The sequence below is a fragment of the Microchirus variegatus genome, assembly GCF_963457635.1.
Source record: "Microchirus variegatus genome assembly, chromosome: 23".
Lineage (NCBI taxonomy): Eukaryota > Metazoa > Chordata > Actinopteri > Pleuronectiformes > Soleidae > Microchirus > Microchirus variegatus.
Window position 1 is genome coordinate 18,072,826 of NC_139824.1, and position 16,636 is coordinate 18,089,461.

Below are 16,636 nucleotides of genomic sequence, written 5' to 3' on the forward strand. Positions count from 1 at the left end.
TATATGTATATATATATATTTTTTTACACATATATATGTATATGTGTATATATATACATGTATATATGTATGTGTATATATAGATATATATATACGCATATATACATATGTATGTATATATATATACATATATACATGTATATATGTATGTATATATAGATATACATATGTATATATACATATATGTATATGTATATATATATGTATATATACATATATGTATAGATACATACATATATACATGTATATATGTATTTCATGTATATATATATATGTATGTATATGTTTGTATATTTATACATATATATACATATATATATATATATATATGTGTGTATGTATATATATATATATATATATATATATATATATATATATATATATATATATATATATATGTATGTGTATGTCTATACATGTTGTTCACTTCCTGGTGGAGTGTGGACTTATTTTGAGAAAGGCCTTATTTTGAAAATCCCGCCCGGATGTTTGTTGTTTCCCTGTAACTTGACACCGGTGCTCGCGCTCGTCTTCAAGCATGAACATCAGTCCCGGATCAGACCTGGATCCTCGCAGCCGGCGGACACCTGTGGATCCTCTGCGGCCTCAGGTAAAGTTTAATTCACCTGGTTCAAGCGGAACAATATATCGCGCGTTTGTGTTTCACTGTGACGTGTTTGTGTTTGACACTTCAGACACAAACTTACCACTTTTTTTTTCCTGATTTCATGTCATATTGTTTTTAATGATTAATTGAGTGTCTGTGTGATCCTGTTGCCAAACACGGTCCAGTGGTTTTCCTGCTGTGATGTTTAACTTTCTCTAATTAGAAGTGTGTGTTTGTGTGGAAACTGGTTAAAGTCAAACAGGTAACTTAGTAACTTTTTATTGTTTACTTCTAAACACCAGAGCAGAAATTAAATGATTTTTAATGTTTGATTGAGTGATGTTATTTACAAGTGTTTATTACATTTATGGGATTTTAACTTTGTAACTTCCATAGATTTTCAAACAAAACTCACCCTCATCCGTTTCTATCGTGGGAGTTTACTTTGTGTCATTGTGGTCAAACGAGTTTATCCACTTTGAAGCCAGCGTCAGCTCCAGAGCTCTGCTCATCCATTATAAAGACCTGACACTTATAGTTTCTGTCGACATAATGATCACAGCTGCTCACACCTGAACATTCTGTACGTGATCCATTCTGGAGATTTGGTCTTTTTGTGCTCTGATGGTCCAGTGTTTAAGAGTTACAGTCGTGACATGTAGTGTTCTGTATTAAAATAGTCATAGTCTTTATCCAGTGTCATGGAAACAAACAGTCCATGTGGTAGTTGTTGAAAAAAGTTATTTTCAAATGATACCAATGTAAGACTTTTGGTCACATGCTATAGTATGACATTTTTGTCAAATTTTGGACTTTGGTTGCAGCTCAGCCACTTGTAAATGGGTGTTATGAATAAATTTGACTTGACTTGACAAAGTATAGTATGATGTTTTTGTCAATTTTGGTCCAAATTTTTTTTTCTCAAAAAATGGTCATATTTTGAACGACATAGTATAGTATGACGGTTTTGTCAACTATACAAACATTTTTTAAACTTTGAATGACATAGTATAGAATGACATTTTTTTCTCCAAAAATTGTCACATTTTGGAGACATATTATAGTATGACGTTTTTGTCAAGTTTTGGACCAAAAAAATGGTTTTCAAAAAAATGGTCAGATTTTGGACGACATAGTATAGTATGTCGTTTTTGTCTAATCTTGGTCCAAAATTTTTTTATCCAAAAATGCTCACATTTTGGAGACATAGTATAGTATGACATACTACATAGTATAGTATGACGTTTTTGTCAAGTTTTGGACCAAAAAAATGGTTTTCAAAAAAATGGTCAGATTTTGGACGACATAGTATAGTATGTTGTTTTTGTCAAATTTTGGACCAAATTTTTTTTATCCAAAAATGGTCACTTTTTGAAGACATAGTATAGTATGACATACTACATAGTATAGTATGACGTTTTTGTCAAGTTTTGGACCAAAAAAATGGTTTTCAGAAAAAAAGGTCAGATTTTGGATGACATAGTATAGTATGTTGTTTTTGTCAAATTTTGGACCAAATTTTTTTTATCATAAAATGGTCACATTTTGGAGACATAGTATAGTATGACATACTACATAGTATAGTATGACGTTTTTGTCAAGTTTTGGACCAAAAAAATGGTTTTCAAAAAAATGGTCAGATTTTGGACGACATAGTATAGTATGTCGTTTTTGTCTAATCTTGGTCCAAAATGTTTTTATCCAAAAATGGTCACATTTTGGAGACATAGTATAGTATGACATACTACATAGTATAGTATGACGTTTTTGTCAAGTTTTGGACCAAAAAAATGGTTTTCAAAAAAATGATCAGATTTTGGACGACATAGTATGGTATGTCGTTTTTGTCAAATTTTGGTCCAAATTTTTTTTAACCAAAAATGGTCACTTTTTGAAGACATAGTATAGTATGACATACTACATAGTATAGTATGACGTTTTTGTCAAGTTTTGGACCAAAAAAATGGTTTTCAAAAAAATTGTCAGATTTTGGACGACATAGTATAGTATGTCGTTTTTGTCAAATTTTGGCCCAAAAAATTTTTCTCCAAAAATGGTCACATTTTGGAGACATAGTATAGTATGACATACTACATAGTATAGTATGACGTTTTTGTCAAGTTTTGGACCAAAAAAATGGTTTTCAAAAAAATGGTCAGATTTTGGACGACATAGTATATAGTATGTCGTTTTTGTCAAATTTTGGTCCAAATTTTTTTTATCCAAAAATGGTCACTTTTTGAAGACATAGTATAGTATGACATACTACATAGTATAGGATGACGCTTTTGTCAAGTTTTGGACCAAAAAAATGGTTTTCAAAAAAATGGTCAGATTTTGGACGACATAGTATAGTATGTCGTTTTTGTCAAATTTTGGTCCAAATTTTTTTTATCCAAAAATGGTCACTTTTTGAAGACATAGTATAGTATGACATACTACATAGGATAGGATGACGCTTTTGTCAAGTTTTGGACCAAAAAAATGGCTTTCAAAAAAATGGTCAGATTTTGGACGACATAGTATATAGTATGTCGTTTTTGTCAAATTTTGGCCCAAAAATTTTTTCTCCAAAAATGGTCACATTTTGGAGACATAGTATAGTATGACATACTACATAGTATAGTATGACGTTTTTGTCAAGTTTTGGACCAAAAAAATGGTTTTCAAAAAAATGGTCAGATTTTGGACGACATAGTATAGTATGTCGTTTTTGTCTAATCTTGGTCCAAAATTTTTTTATCCAAAAATGGTCACATTTTGGAGACATAGTATAGTATGACATACTACATAGTATAGTATGACGTTTTTGTCAAGTTTTGGACCAAAAAAATGGTTTTCAAAAAAATGATCAGATTTTGGACGACATAGTATAGTATGTCGTTTTTGTCAAATTTTGGTCCAAATTTTTTTTAACCAAAAATGGTCACTTTTTGAAGACATAGTATAGTATGACATACTACATAGTATAGTATGACGTTTTTGTCAAGTTTTGGACCAAAAAAATGGTTTTCAAAAAAATTTTCAGATTTTGGACGACATAGTATAGTATGTCGTTTTTGTCCAATTTTGGCCCAAAAATTTTTTCTCCAAAAATGGTCACATTTTGGAGACATAGTATAGTATGACATACAACAGAGTATAGTATGACGTTTTTGTCAAGTTTTGGACCAAAAAAATGGTTTTCAAAAAAATGGTCAGATTTTGGACGACATAGTATATAGTATGTCGTTTTTGTCAAATTTTGGTCCAAATTTTTTTTATCCAAAAATGGTCACTTTTTGAAGACATAGTATAGTATGACATACTACATAGTATAGGATGACGCTTTTGTCAAGTTTTGGACCAAAAAAATGGTTTTCAAAAAATGGTCAGATTTTGGACGACATAGTATAGTATGTCGTTTTTGTCCAATTTTGGTCCAAAATTTTTTTTATCCAAAAATGGTCACATTTTGGAGACATAGTATAGTATGACATACTACATGGTATAGTATGACGTTTTTGTCAAGTTTTGGACCAAAAAAATGGTTTTCAAAAAAATGGTCAGATTTTGGACGACAGAGTATAGTATGTCGTTTTTGTCAAATTTTGGTCCAAATTTTTTTTATCCAAAAATGGTCACTTTTTGAAGACATAGTATAGTATGACATACTACATAGGATAGGATGACGCTTTTGTCAAGTTTTGGACCAAAAAAATGGCTTTCAAAAAAATGGTCAGATTTTGGACGACATAGTATAGTATGTCGTTTTTGTCAAATTTTGGCCCAAAAATTTTTTCTCCAAAAATGGTCACATTTTGGAGACATAGTATAGTATGACATACTACATAGTATAGTATGACGTTTTTGTCAAGTTTTGGACCAAAAAAATGGTTTTCAAAAAAATGGTCAGATTTTGGACGACATAGTTTAGTATGTCGTTTTTGTCAAATTTTGGTCCAAATTTTTTTTATCCAAAAATGGTCACTTTTTGAAGACATAGTATAGTATGACATACTACATAGGATAGGATGACGCTTTAGTCAAGTTTTGGACCAAAAAAATGGCTTTCAAAAAAATGGTCAGATTTTGGACGACATAGTATAGTATGTCGTTTTTGTCCAATTTTGGTCCAAAATTTTTTTATCCAAAAATGGTCACATTTTGGAGACATAGTATAGTATGACATACTACATAGTATAGTATGACGTTTTTGTCAAGTTTTGGACCAAAAAAATGGTTTTCAAAAAAATGGTCAGATTTTGGACCACATAGTATAGTATGTCGTTTTTGTCAAATTTTGGTCCAAATTTTTTTTATCCAAAAATGGTCACTTTTTGAAGACATAGTATAGTATGACATACTACATAGGATAGGATGACGCTTTTGTCAAGTTTTGGACCAAAAAAATGGTTTTCAAAAAAATGGTCAGATTTTGGACGACATAGTATAGTATGTCGTTTTTGTCCAATTTTGGTCCAAAAAATTTTTATCCAAAAATGGTCACATTTTGGAGACATAGTATAGTATGACATACTACATAGTATAGTATGACGTTTTTGTCAAGTTTTGGACCAAAAAATGGTTTTCAAAAAAATGGTCAGATTTTGGACGACATAGTATAGTATGTCGTTTTTGTCAAATTTTGGTCCAAATTTTTTTAACCAAAAATGGTCACTTTTTGAAGACATAGTATAGTATGACATACTACATAGTATAGTATGACGTTTTTGTCAAGTTTTGGACCAAAAAAATGGTTTTCAAAAAAATGGTCAGATTTTGGACGACATAGTATATAGTATGTCGTTTTTGTCCAATTTTGGCCCAAAACTTTTTTTATCCAAAAATTGTCACTTTTTGAAGACATAGTATAGTATGCCATACTACATAGTATAGTATGACGTTTTTGTCAAGTTTTGGACCAAAAAAATGGTTTTCAAAAAAATGGTCAGATTTTGGACGACATAGTATAGTATGTCGTTTTTGTCTAATCTTGGTCCAAATTTTTTTTATCCAAAAATGGTCACATTTTGGAGACATAGTATAGTATGACATACTACATAGTATAGTATGACGTTTTTGTCAAGTTTTGGACCAAAAAAATGGTTTTCAAAAAAATGATCAGATTTTGGACGACATAGTATAGTATGTCGTTTTTGTCAAATTTTGGTCCAAATTTTTTTTAACCAAAAATGGTCACTTTTTGAAGACATAGTATAGTATGACATACTACATAGTATAGTATGACGTTTTTGTCAAGTTTTGGACCAAAAAAATGGTTTTCAAAAAAATGGTCAGATTTTGGACGACATAGTATAGTATGTCGTTTTTGTCAAATTTTGGCCCAAAATTTTTTTATCCAAAAATGGTCACATTTTGGAGACATAGTATAGTATGACATACTACATAGTATAGTATGACGTTTTTGTCAAGTTTTGGACCAAAAAAATGGTTTTCAAAAAAATGGTCAGATTTTGGACGACATAGTATAGTATGTCGTTTTTGTCCAATTTTGGTCCAAAAATTTTTTATCCAAAAATGGTCACATTTTGGAGACATAGTATAGTATGACATACTACATAGTATAGTATGACGTTTTTGTCAAGTTTTGGACCAAAAAAATGGTTTTCAAAAAAATGGTCAGATTTTGGACGACATAGTATAGTATGTCGTTTTTGTCAAATTTTGGTCCAAATTTTTTTAACCAAAAATGGTCACTTTTTGAAGACATAGTATAGTATGACATACTACATAGTATAGTATGACGTTTTTGTCAAGTTTTGGACCAAAAAAATGGTTTTCAAAAAAATGGTCAGATTTTGGACGACATAGTATAGTATGTCGTTTTTGTCCAATTTTGGCCCAAAACTTTTTTTATCCAAAAATGGTCACATTTTGGAGACATAGTATAGTATGACATACTACATAGTATAGTATGACGTTTTTGTCAAGTTTTGGACCAAAAAAATGGTTTTCAAAAAAATGGTCAGATTTTGGACGACATAGTATAGTATGTCGTTTTTGTCAAATTTTGGTCCAAATTTTTTTTATCCAAAAATGGTCACTTTTTGAAGACATAGTATAGTATGACATACTACATAGTATAGGATGACGCTTTTGTCAAGTTTTGGACCAAAAAAATGGTTTTCAAAAAAATGGTCAGATTTTGGACGACATAGTATAGTATGTCGTTTTTGTCAAATTTTGGTCCAAATTTTTTTAACCAAAAATGGTCACTTTTTGAAGACATAGTATAGTATGACATACTACATAGTATAGTATGACGTTTTTGTCAAGTTTTGGACCAAAAAAATGGTTTTCAAAAAAATGGTCAGATTTTGGACGACATAGTATAGTATGTCGTTTTTGTCAAATTTTGGCCCAAAACTTTTTTTATCCAAAAATGGTCACATTTTGGAGACATAGTATAGTATGACATACTACATAGTATAGTATGACGTTTTTGTCAAGTTTTGGACCAAAAAAATGGTTTTCAAAAAAATGGTCAGATTTTGGACGACATAGTATAGTATGTCGTTTTTGTCAAATTTTGGTCCAAATTTTTTTTATCCAAAAATGGTCACTTTTTGAAGACATAGTATAGTATGACATACTACATAGTATAGGATGACGCTTTTGTCAAGTTTTGGACCAAAAAAATGGTTTTCAAAAAAATGGTCAGATTTTGGACGACATAGTATAGTATGTCGTTTTTGTCAAATTTTGGTCCAAATTTTTTTTATCCAAAAATGGTCACTTTTTGAAGACATAGTATAGTATGACATACTACATAGGATAGGATGACGCTTTTGTCAAGTTTTGGACCAAAAAAATGGTTTTCAAAAAAATGGTCAGATTTTGGACGACATAGTATAGTATGTCGTTTTTGTCCAATTTTGGTCCAAAAAATTTTTATCCAAAAATGGTCACATTTTGGAGACATAGTATAGTATGACATACTACATAGTATAGTATGACGTTTTTGTCAAGTTTTGGACCAAAAAAATGGTTTTCAAAAAAATGGTCAGATTTTGGACGACATAGTATAGTATGTCGTTTTTGTCAAATTTTGGTCCAAATTTTTTTAACCAAAAATGGTCACTTTTTGAAGACATAGTATAGTATGACATACTACATAGTATAGTATGACGTTTTTGTCAAGTTTTGGACCAAAAAAATGATTTTCAAAAAAATGGTCAGATTTTGGACGACATAGTATAGTATGTCGTTTTTGTCAAATTTTGGTCCAAATTTTTTTTATCCAAAAATGGTCACATTTTGGAGACATAGTATAGTATGACATACTACATAGGATAGGATGACGTTTTTGTCAAGTTTTGGACCAAAAAAATGGTTTTCAAAAAAATGGTCAGATTTTGGACGACATAGTATAGTATGTCGTTTTTGTCCAATTTTGGTCCAAAAAATTTTTATCCAAAAATGGTCACATTTTGGAGACATAGTATAGTATGACATACTACATAGTATAGTATGACGTTTTTGTCAAGTTTTGGACCAAAAAAATGATTTTCAAAAAAATGGTCAGATTTTGGACGACATAGTATAGTATGTCGTTTTTGTCAAATTTTGGCCCAAAATTTTTTTATCCAAAAATGGTCACATTTTGGAGACATAGTATAGTATGACATACTACATAGTATAGTATGACGTTTATGTCAAGTTTTGGACCAAAAAAATGGTTTTCAAAAAAATGGTCAGATTTTGGACGACATAGTATAGTATGTCGTTTTTGTCAAATTTTGTTCCAAATTTTTTTTATCCAAAAATGGTCACTTTTTGAAGACATAGTATAGTATGACATACTACATAGTATAGGATGACGCTTTTGTCAAGTTTTGGACCAAAAAAATGGTTTTCAAAAAAATGGTCAGATTTTGGACGACATAGTATAGTATGTCGTTTTTGTCCAATTTTGGTCCAAAATTTTTTTATCCAAAAATGGTCACATTTTGGAGACATAGTATAGTATGACATACTACATAGTATAGTCTGACGTTTTTGTCAAGTTTTGGACCAAAAAAATGGTTTTCAAAAAAATGGTCCGATTTTGGACGACATAGTATAGTATGTCGTTTTTGTCAAATTTTGGTCCAAAACTTTTTTATCCAAAAATGGTCACTTTTTGAAGACATAGTATAGTATGACATACTACATAGTATAGTATGACGTATTTGTCAAGTTTTGGACCAAAAAAATGATTTTCAAAAAAATGGTCAGAAATTTGGACGACATAGTATAGTATGTCGTTTTTGTCAAATTTTGGCCCAAAACTTTTTTATCCAAAAATGGTCACTTTTTGAAGACATAGTATAGTATGACATACTACATAGTATAGTATGACGTTTTTGTCAAGTTTTGGACCAAAAAAATGGTTTTCAAAAAAATGGTCAGATTTTGGACGACATAGTATAGTATGTCGTTTTTGTCCAATTTTGGTCCAAATTTTTTTTATCCAAAAATGGTCACATTTTGGAGACATAGTATAGTATGACATACTACATAGTATAGTATGACGTTTTTGTCAAGTTTTGGACCAAAAAAATGATTTTCAAAAAAATGGTCAGAAATTTGGACGACATAGTATAGTATGTCGTTTTTGTCAAATTTTGGCCCAAAACTTTTTTATCCAAAAATGGTCACTTTTTGAAGACATAGTATAGTATGACATACTACATAGTATAGTATGACGTTTTTGTCAAGTTTTGGACCAAAAAAATGGTTTTCAAAAAAATGGTCAGATTTTGGACGACATAGTATAGTATGTCGTTTTTGTCAAATTTTGGTCCAAATTTTTTTTATCCAAAAATGGTCACTTTTTGAAGACATAGTATAGTATGACATACTACATAGGATAGGATGACGTTTTTGTCAAGTTTTGGACCAAAAAAATGGTTTTCAAAAAAATGGTCAGATTTTGGACGACATAGTATAGTATGTCGTTTTTGTCCAATTTTGGTCCAAAAATTTTTTATCCAAAAATGGTCACATTTTGGAGACATAGTATAGTATGACATACTACATAGTATAGTATGACGTTTTTGTCAAGTTTTGGACCAAAAAAATGGTTTTCAAAAAAATGGTCAGATTTTGGACGACATAGTATAGTATGTCGTTTTTGTCAAATTTTGGTCCAAATTTTTTTAACCAAAAATGGTCACTTTTTGAAGACATAGTATAGTATGACATACTACATAGTATAGTATGACGTTTTTGTCAAGTTTTGGACCAAAAAAATGATTTTCAAAAAAATGGTCAGATTTTGGACGACATAGTATAGTATGTCGTTTTTGTCAAATTTTGGCCCAAAATTTTTTTATCCAAAAATGGTCACATTTTGGAGACATAGTATAGTATGACATACTACATAGTATAGTATGACGTTTATGTCAAGTTTTGGACCAAAAAAATGGTTTTCAAAAAAATGGTCAGATTTTGGACGACAGTATAGTATGTCGTTTTTGTCAAATTTTGGTCCAAATTTTTTTTATCCAAAAATGGTCACTTTTTGAAGACATAGTATAGTATGACATACTACATAGTATAGGATGACGCTTTTGTCAAGTTTTGGACCAAAAAAATGGTTTTCAAAAAAATGGTCAGATTTGGACGACAGAGTATAGTATGTCGTATTTGTCCGATTTTGGTCCAAAATTTTTTTATCCAAAAATGGTCACATTTTGGAGACATAGTATAGTATGACATACTACATAGTATAGTCTGACGTTTTTGTCAAGTTTTGGACCAAAAAAATGGTTTTCAAAAAAATGGTCCGATTTTGGACGACATAGTATAGTATGTCGTTTTTGTCAAATTTTGGTCCAAAACTTTTTTATCCAAAAATGGTCACTTTTTGAAGGCATAGTATAGTATGACATACTACATAGTATAGTATGACGTATTTGTCAAGTTTTGGACCAAAAAAATGGTTTTCAAAAAAATGGTCAGAAATTTGGACGACATAGTATAGTATGTCGTTTTTGTCAAATTTTGGCCCAAAACTTTTTTATCCAAAAATGGTCACTTTTTGAAGACATAGTATAGTATGACATACTACATAGTATAGTATGACGTTTTTGTCAAGTTTTGGACCAAAAAAATGGTTTTCAAAAAAATGGTCAGATTTTGGACGACATAGTATAGTATGACATACTACATAGTATAGTATGACGTTTTTGTCAAGTTTTGGACCAAAAAAATGATTTTCAAAAAAATGGTCAGAAATTTGGACGACATAGTATAGTATGTCGTTTTTGTCAAATTTTGGCCCAAAACTTTTTTATCCAAAAATGGTCACTTTTTGAAGACATAGTATAGTATGACATACTACATAGTATAGTATGACGTTTTTGTCAAGTTTTGGACCAAAAAAATGGTTTTCAAAAAAATGGTCAGATTTTGGACGACATAGTATAGTATGTCGTTTTTGTCAAATTTTGGTCCAAATTTTTTTTATCCAAAAATGGTCACTTTTTGAAGACATAGTATAGTATGACATACTACATAGGATAGGATGACGTTTTTGTCAAGTTTTGGACCAAAAAAATGGTTTTCAAAAAAATGGTCAGATTTTGGACCAAAATTGGACAAAAACGACATACTATACTATGTCGTTTTTGTCCAATTTTGGTCCAAAAAATTTTTATCCAAAAATGGTCACATTTTGGAGACATAGTATAGTATGACATACTACATAGTATAGTATGACGTTTTTGTCAAGTTTTGGACCAAAAAAATGGTTTTCAAAAAAATGGTCAGATTTTGGACGACATAGTATAGTATGTCGTTTTTGTCAAATTTTGGTCCAAATTTTTTTAACCAAAAATGGTCACTTTTTGAAGACATAGTATAGTATGACATACTACATAGTATAGTATGACGTTTTTGTCAAGTTTTGGACCAAAAAAATGATTTTCAAAAAAATGGTCAGATTTTGGACGACATAGTATAGTATGTCGTTTTTGTCAAATTTTGGCCCAAAATTTTTTTATCCAAAAATGGTCACATTTTGGAGACATAGTATAGTATGACATACTACATAGTATAGTATGACGTTTATGTCAAGTTTTGGACCAAAAAAATGGTTTTCAAAAAAATGGTCAGATTTTGGACGACAGTATAGTATGTCGTTTTTGTCAAATTTTGGTCCAAATTTTTTTATCCAAAAATGGTCACTTTTTGAAGACATAGTATAGTATGACATACTACATAGTATAGGATGACGCTTTTGTCAAGTTTTGGACCAAAAAAATGGTTTTCAAAAAAATGGTCAGATTTTGGACGACATAGTATAGTATGTCGTTTTTGTCCGATTTTGGTCCAAAATTTTTTTATCCAAAAATGGTCACATTTTGGAGACATAGTATAGTATGACATACTACATAGTATAGTCTGACGTTTTTGTCAAGTTTTGGACCAAAAAAATGGTTTTCAAAAAAATGGTCCGATTTTGGACGACATAGTATAGTATGTCGTTTTTGTCCAATTTTGGTCCAAATTTTTTTTATCCAAAAATGGTCACATTTTGGAGACATAGTATAGTATGACATACTACATAGTATAGTATGACGTTTTTGTCAAGTTTTGGACCAAAAAAATGGTTTTCAAAAAAATGGTCAGATTTTGGACGACATAGTATAGTATGTCGTTTTTGTCAAATTTTGGTCCAAAATTTTTTTATCCAAAAATGGTCACTTTTTGAAGACATAGTATAGTATGACATACTACATAGTATAGTATGACGTTTTTGTCAAGTTTTGGACCAAAAAAATGATTTTCAAAAAAATGGTCAGAAATTTGGACGACATAGTATAGTATGTCGTTTTTGTCAAATTTTGGCCCAAAACTTTTTTATCCAAAAATGGTCATTTTTTGAAGACATAGTATAGTATGACATACTACATAGTATAGTATGACGTTTTTGTCAAGTTTTGGACCAAAAAAATGGTTTTCAAAAAAATGGTCAGATTTTGGACGACATAGTATAGTATGTCGTTTTTGTCCAATTTTGGACCAAAATGTTTTTTCTCCAAAAATGGTCACATTTTGGAGACATAGTATAGTATGACATACTACATAGTATAGTATGACGTTTTTGTCAAGTTTTGGACCAAAAAAATGGTTTTCAAAAAAATGGTCAGATTTTGGACGACATAGTATAGTATGTCGTTTTTGTCCAATTTTGGTCCAAAATTTTTCATCCAAAAATGGTCACATTTTGGAGACATAGTATAGTATGACATACTACATAGTATAGTATGACGTTTTTGTCAAGTTTTGCACCAAAAAATGGTTTTCAAAAAAATGGTCAGATTTTGGACGACATAGTATAGTATGTCGTTTTTGTCAAATTTTGGCCCAAAATTTTTTTATCCAAAAATGGTCACATTTTGGAGACATAGTATAGTATGACATACTACATAGTATAGTATGACGTTTTTGTCAAGTTTTGGACCAAAAAAATGGTTTTCAAAAAAATGGTCAGATTTTGGACGACATAGTATAGTATGTCGTTTTTGTCAAATTTTGGCCCAAAATTTTTTTATCCAAAAATGGTCACATTTTGGAGACATAGTATAGTATGACATACTACATAGTATAGTATGACGTTTTTGTCAAGTTTTGGACCAAAAAAATGGTTTTCAAAAAAATGGTCAGATTTTGGACGACATAGTATAGTATGTCGTTTTTGTCCAATTTTGGTCCAAAAATTTTTTATCCAAAAATGGTCACATTTTGGAGACATAGTATAGTATGACATACTACATAGTATAGTATGACGTTTTTGTCAAGTTTTGGACCAAAAAAAGGGTTTTCAAAAAAATGGTCAGATTTTGGACGACATAGTATAGTATGTCGTTTTTGTCAAATTTTGGTCCAAATTTTTTTAACCAAAAATGGTCACTTTTTGAAGACATAGTATAGTATGACATACTACATAGTATAGTATGACGTTTTTGTCAAGTTTTGGACCAAAAAAATGGTTTTCAAAAAAATGGTCAGATTTTGGACGACATAGTATAGTATGTCGTTTTTGTCAAATTTTGGTCCAAATTTTTTTATCCAAAAATGGTCACTTTTTGAAGACATGGTATAGTACGACATGCTACATAGGATAGGATGACGTTTTTTGTCAAGTTTTGGACCAAAAAAATGGTTTTCAAAAAATGATCAGATTTTGGACGACATAGTATAGTATGTCGTTTTTGTCAATTTTGGCCAAAACTTTTTTATCCAAAAATGGTCATTTTTTGAAGACATAGTATAGTATGACATACTACATAGTATAGTATGACGTTTTTGTCAAGTTTTGGACCAAAAAATGGTTTTCAAAAAAATGGTCAGATTTTGGACGACATAGTATATAGTATGTCGTTTTTGTCCAATTTTGGACCAAAATGTTTTTTCTCCAAAATGGTCACATTTTGGAGACATAGTATAGTATGACATACTACATAGTATAGTATGACATTTTTGTCAAGTTTTGGACCAAAAAAATGGTTTCAAAAAAATGGTCAGATTTTGGACGACATAGTATAGTATGTCGTTTTTGTCCAATTTTGGTCCAAAAAATTTTTATCCAAAAATGGTCACATTTGGAGACATAGTATAGTATGACATACTACATAGTATAGTATGACGTTTTTGTCAAGTTTTGGACCAAAAAAATGATTTTCAAAAAAATGGTCAGATTTTGGACGACATAGTATAGTATGTCGTTTTTGTCAAATTTTGGCCCAAAATTTTTTTATCCAAAAATGGTCACATTTTGGAGACATAGTATAGTATGACATACTACATAGTATAGTATGACGTTTATGTCAAGTTTTGGACCAAAAAAATGGTTTCAAAAAAATGGTCAGATTTTGGACGACATAGTATAGTATGTCGTTTTTGTCAAATTTTGGTCCAAATTTTTTTATCCAAAAATGGTCACTTTTTGAAGACATAGTATAGTATGACATACTACATAGTATAGGATGACGCTTTTGTCAAGTTTTGGACCCAAAAAAATGGTTTTCAAAAAAATGGTCAGATTTTGGACGACATAGTATAGTATGTCGTTTTTGTCCAATTTTGGTCCAAAATTTTTTTATCCAAAAATGGTCACATTTTGGAGACATAGTATAGTATGACATACTACATAGTATAGTCTGACGTTTTTGTCAAGTTTTGGACCAAAAAAATGGTTTTCAAAAAAATGGTCCGATTTTGGACGACATAGTATAGTATGTCGTTTTTGTCAAATTTTGGTCCAAAACTTTTTTATCCAAAAATGGTCACTTTTTGAAGACATAGTATAGTATGACATACTACATAGTATAGTATGACGTATTTGTCAAGTTTTGGACCAAAAAAATGATTTTCAAAAAAATGGTCAGAAATTTGGACGACATAGTATAGTATGTCGTTTTTGTCAAATTTTGGCCCAAAACTTTTTTATCCAAAAATGGTCACTTTTTGAAGACATAGTATAGTATGACATACTACATAGTATAGTATGACGTTTTTGTCAAGTTTTGGACCAAAAAAATGGTTTTCAAAAAAATGGTCAGATTTTGGACGACATAGTATAGTATGTCGTTTTTGTCCAATTTTGGTCCAAATTTTTTTTATCCAAAAATGGTCACATTTTGGAGACATAGTATAGTATGACATACTACATAGTATAGTATGACATTTTTGTCAAGTTTTGGACCAAAAAAATGGTTTTCAAAAAAATGGTCAGATTTTGGACGACATAGTATAGTATGTCGTTTTTGTCCAATTTTGGTCCAAAAATTTTTTATCCAAAAATGGTCACATTTTGGAGACATAGTATAGTATGACATACTACATAGTATAGTATGACGTTTTTGTCAAGTTTTGGACCAAAAAAATGATTTTCAAAAAAATGGTCAGAAATTTGGACGACATAGTATAGTATGTCGTTTTTGTCAAATTTTGGCCCAAAACTTTTTTATCCAAAAATGGTCACTTTTTGAAGACATAGTATAGTATGACATACTACATAGTATAGTATGACGTTTTTGTCAAGTTTTGGACCAAAAAAATGGTTTTCAAAAAAATGGTCAGATTTTGGACGACATAGTATAGTATGTCGTTTTTGTCAAATTTTGGTCCAAATTTTTTTTATCCAAAAATGGTCACTTTTTGAAGACATAGTATAGTATGACATACTACATAGGATAGGATGACGTTTTTGTCGAGTTTTGGACCAAAAAAATGGTTTTCAAAAAAATGGTCAGATTTTGGACGACATAGTATAGTATGTCGTTTTTGTCCAATTTTGGTCCAAAAATTTTTTATCCAAAAATGGTCACATTTTGGAGACATAGTATAGTATGACATACTACATAGTATAGTATGACGTTTTTGTCAAGTTTTGGACCAAAAAAATGGTTTTCAAAAAAATGGTCAGATTTTGGACGACATAGTATAGTATGTCGTTTTTGTCAAATTTTGGTCCAAATTTTTTTAACCAAAAATGGTCACTTTTTGAAGACATAGTATAGTATGACATACTACATAGTATAGTATGACGTTTTTGTCAAGTTTTGGACCAAAAAAATGATTTTCAAAAAAATGGTCAGATTTTGGACGACATAGTATAGTATGTCGTTTTTGTCAAATTTTGGCCCAAAATTTTTTTATCCAAAAATGGTCACATTTTGGAGACATAGTATAGTATGACATACTACATAGTATAGTATGACGTTTATGTCAAGTTTTGGACCAAAAAAATGGTTTTCAAAAAAATGGTCAGATTTTGGACGACAGTATAGTATGTCGTTTTTGTCAAATTTTGGTCCAAATTTTTTTTATCCAAAAATGGTCACTTTTTGAAGACATAGTATAGTATGACATACTACATAGTATAGGATGACGCTTTTGTCAAGTTTTGGACCAAAAAAATGGTTTTCAAAAAAATGGTCAGATTTTGGACGACATAGTATAGTATGTCGTATTTGTCCGATTTTGGTCCAAAATTTTTTTATCCAAAAATGGTCACATTTTGGAGACATAGTA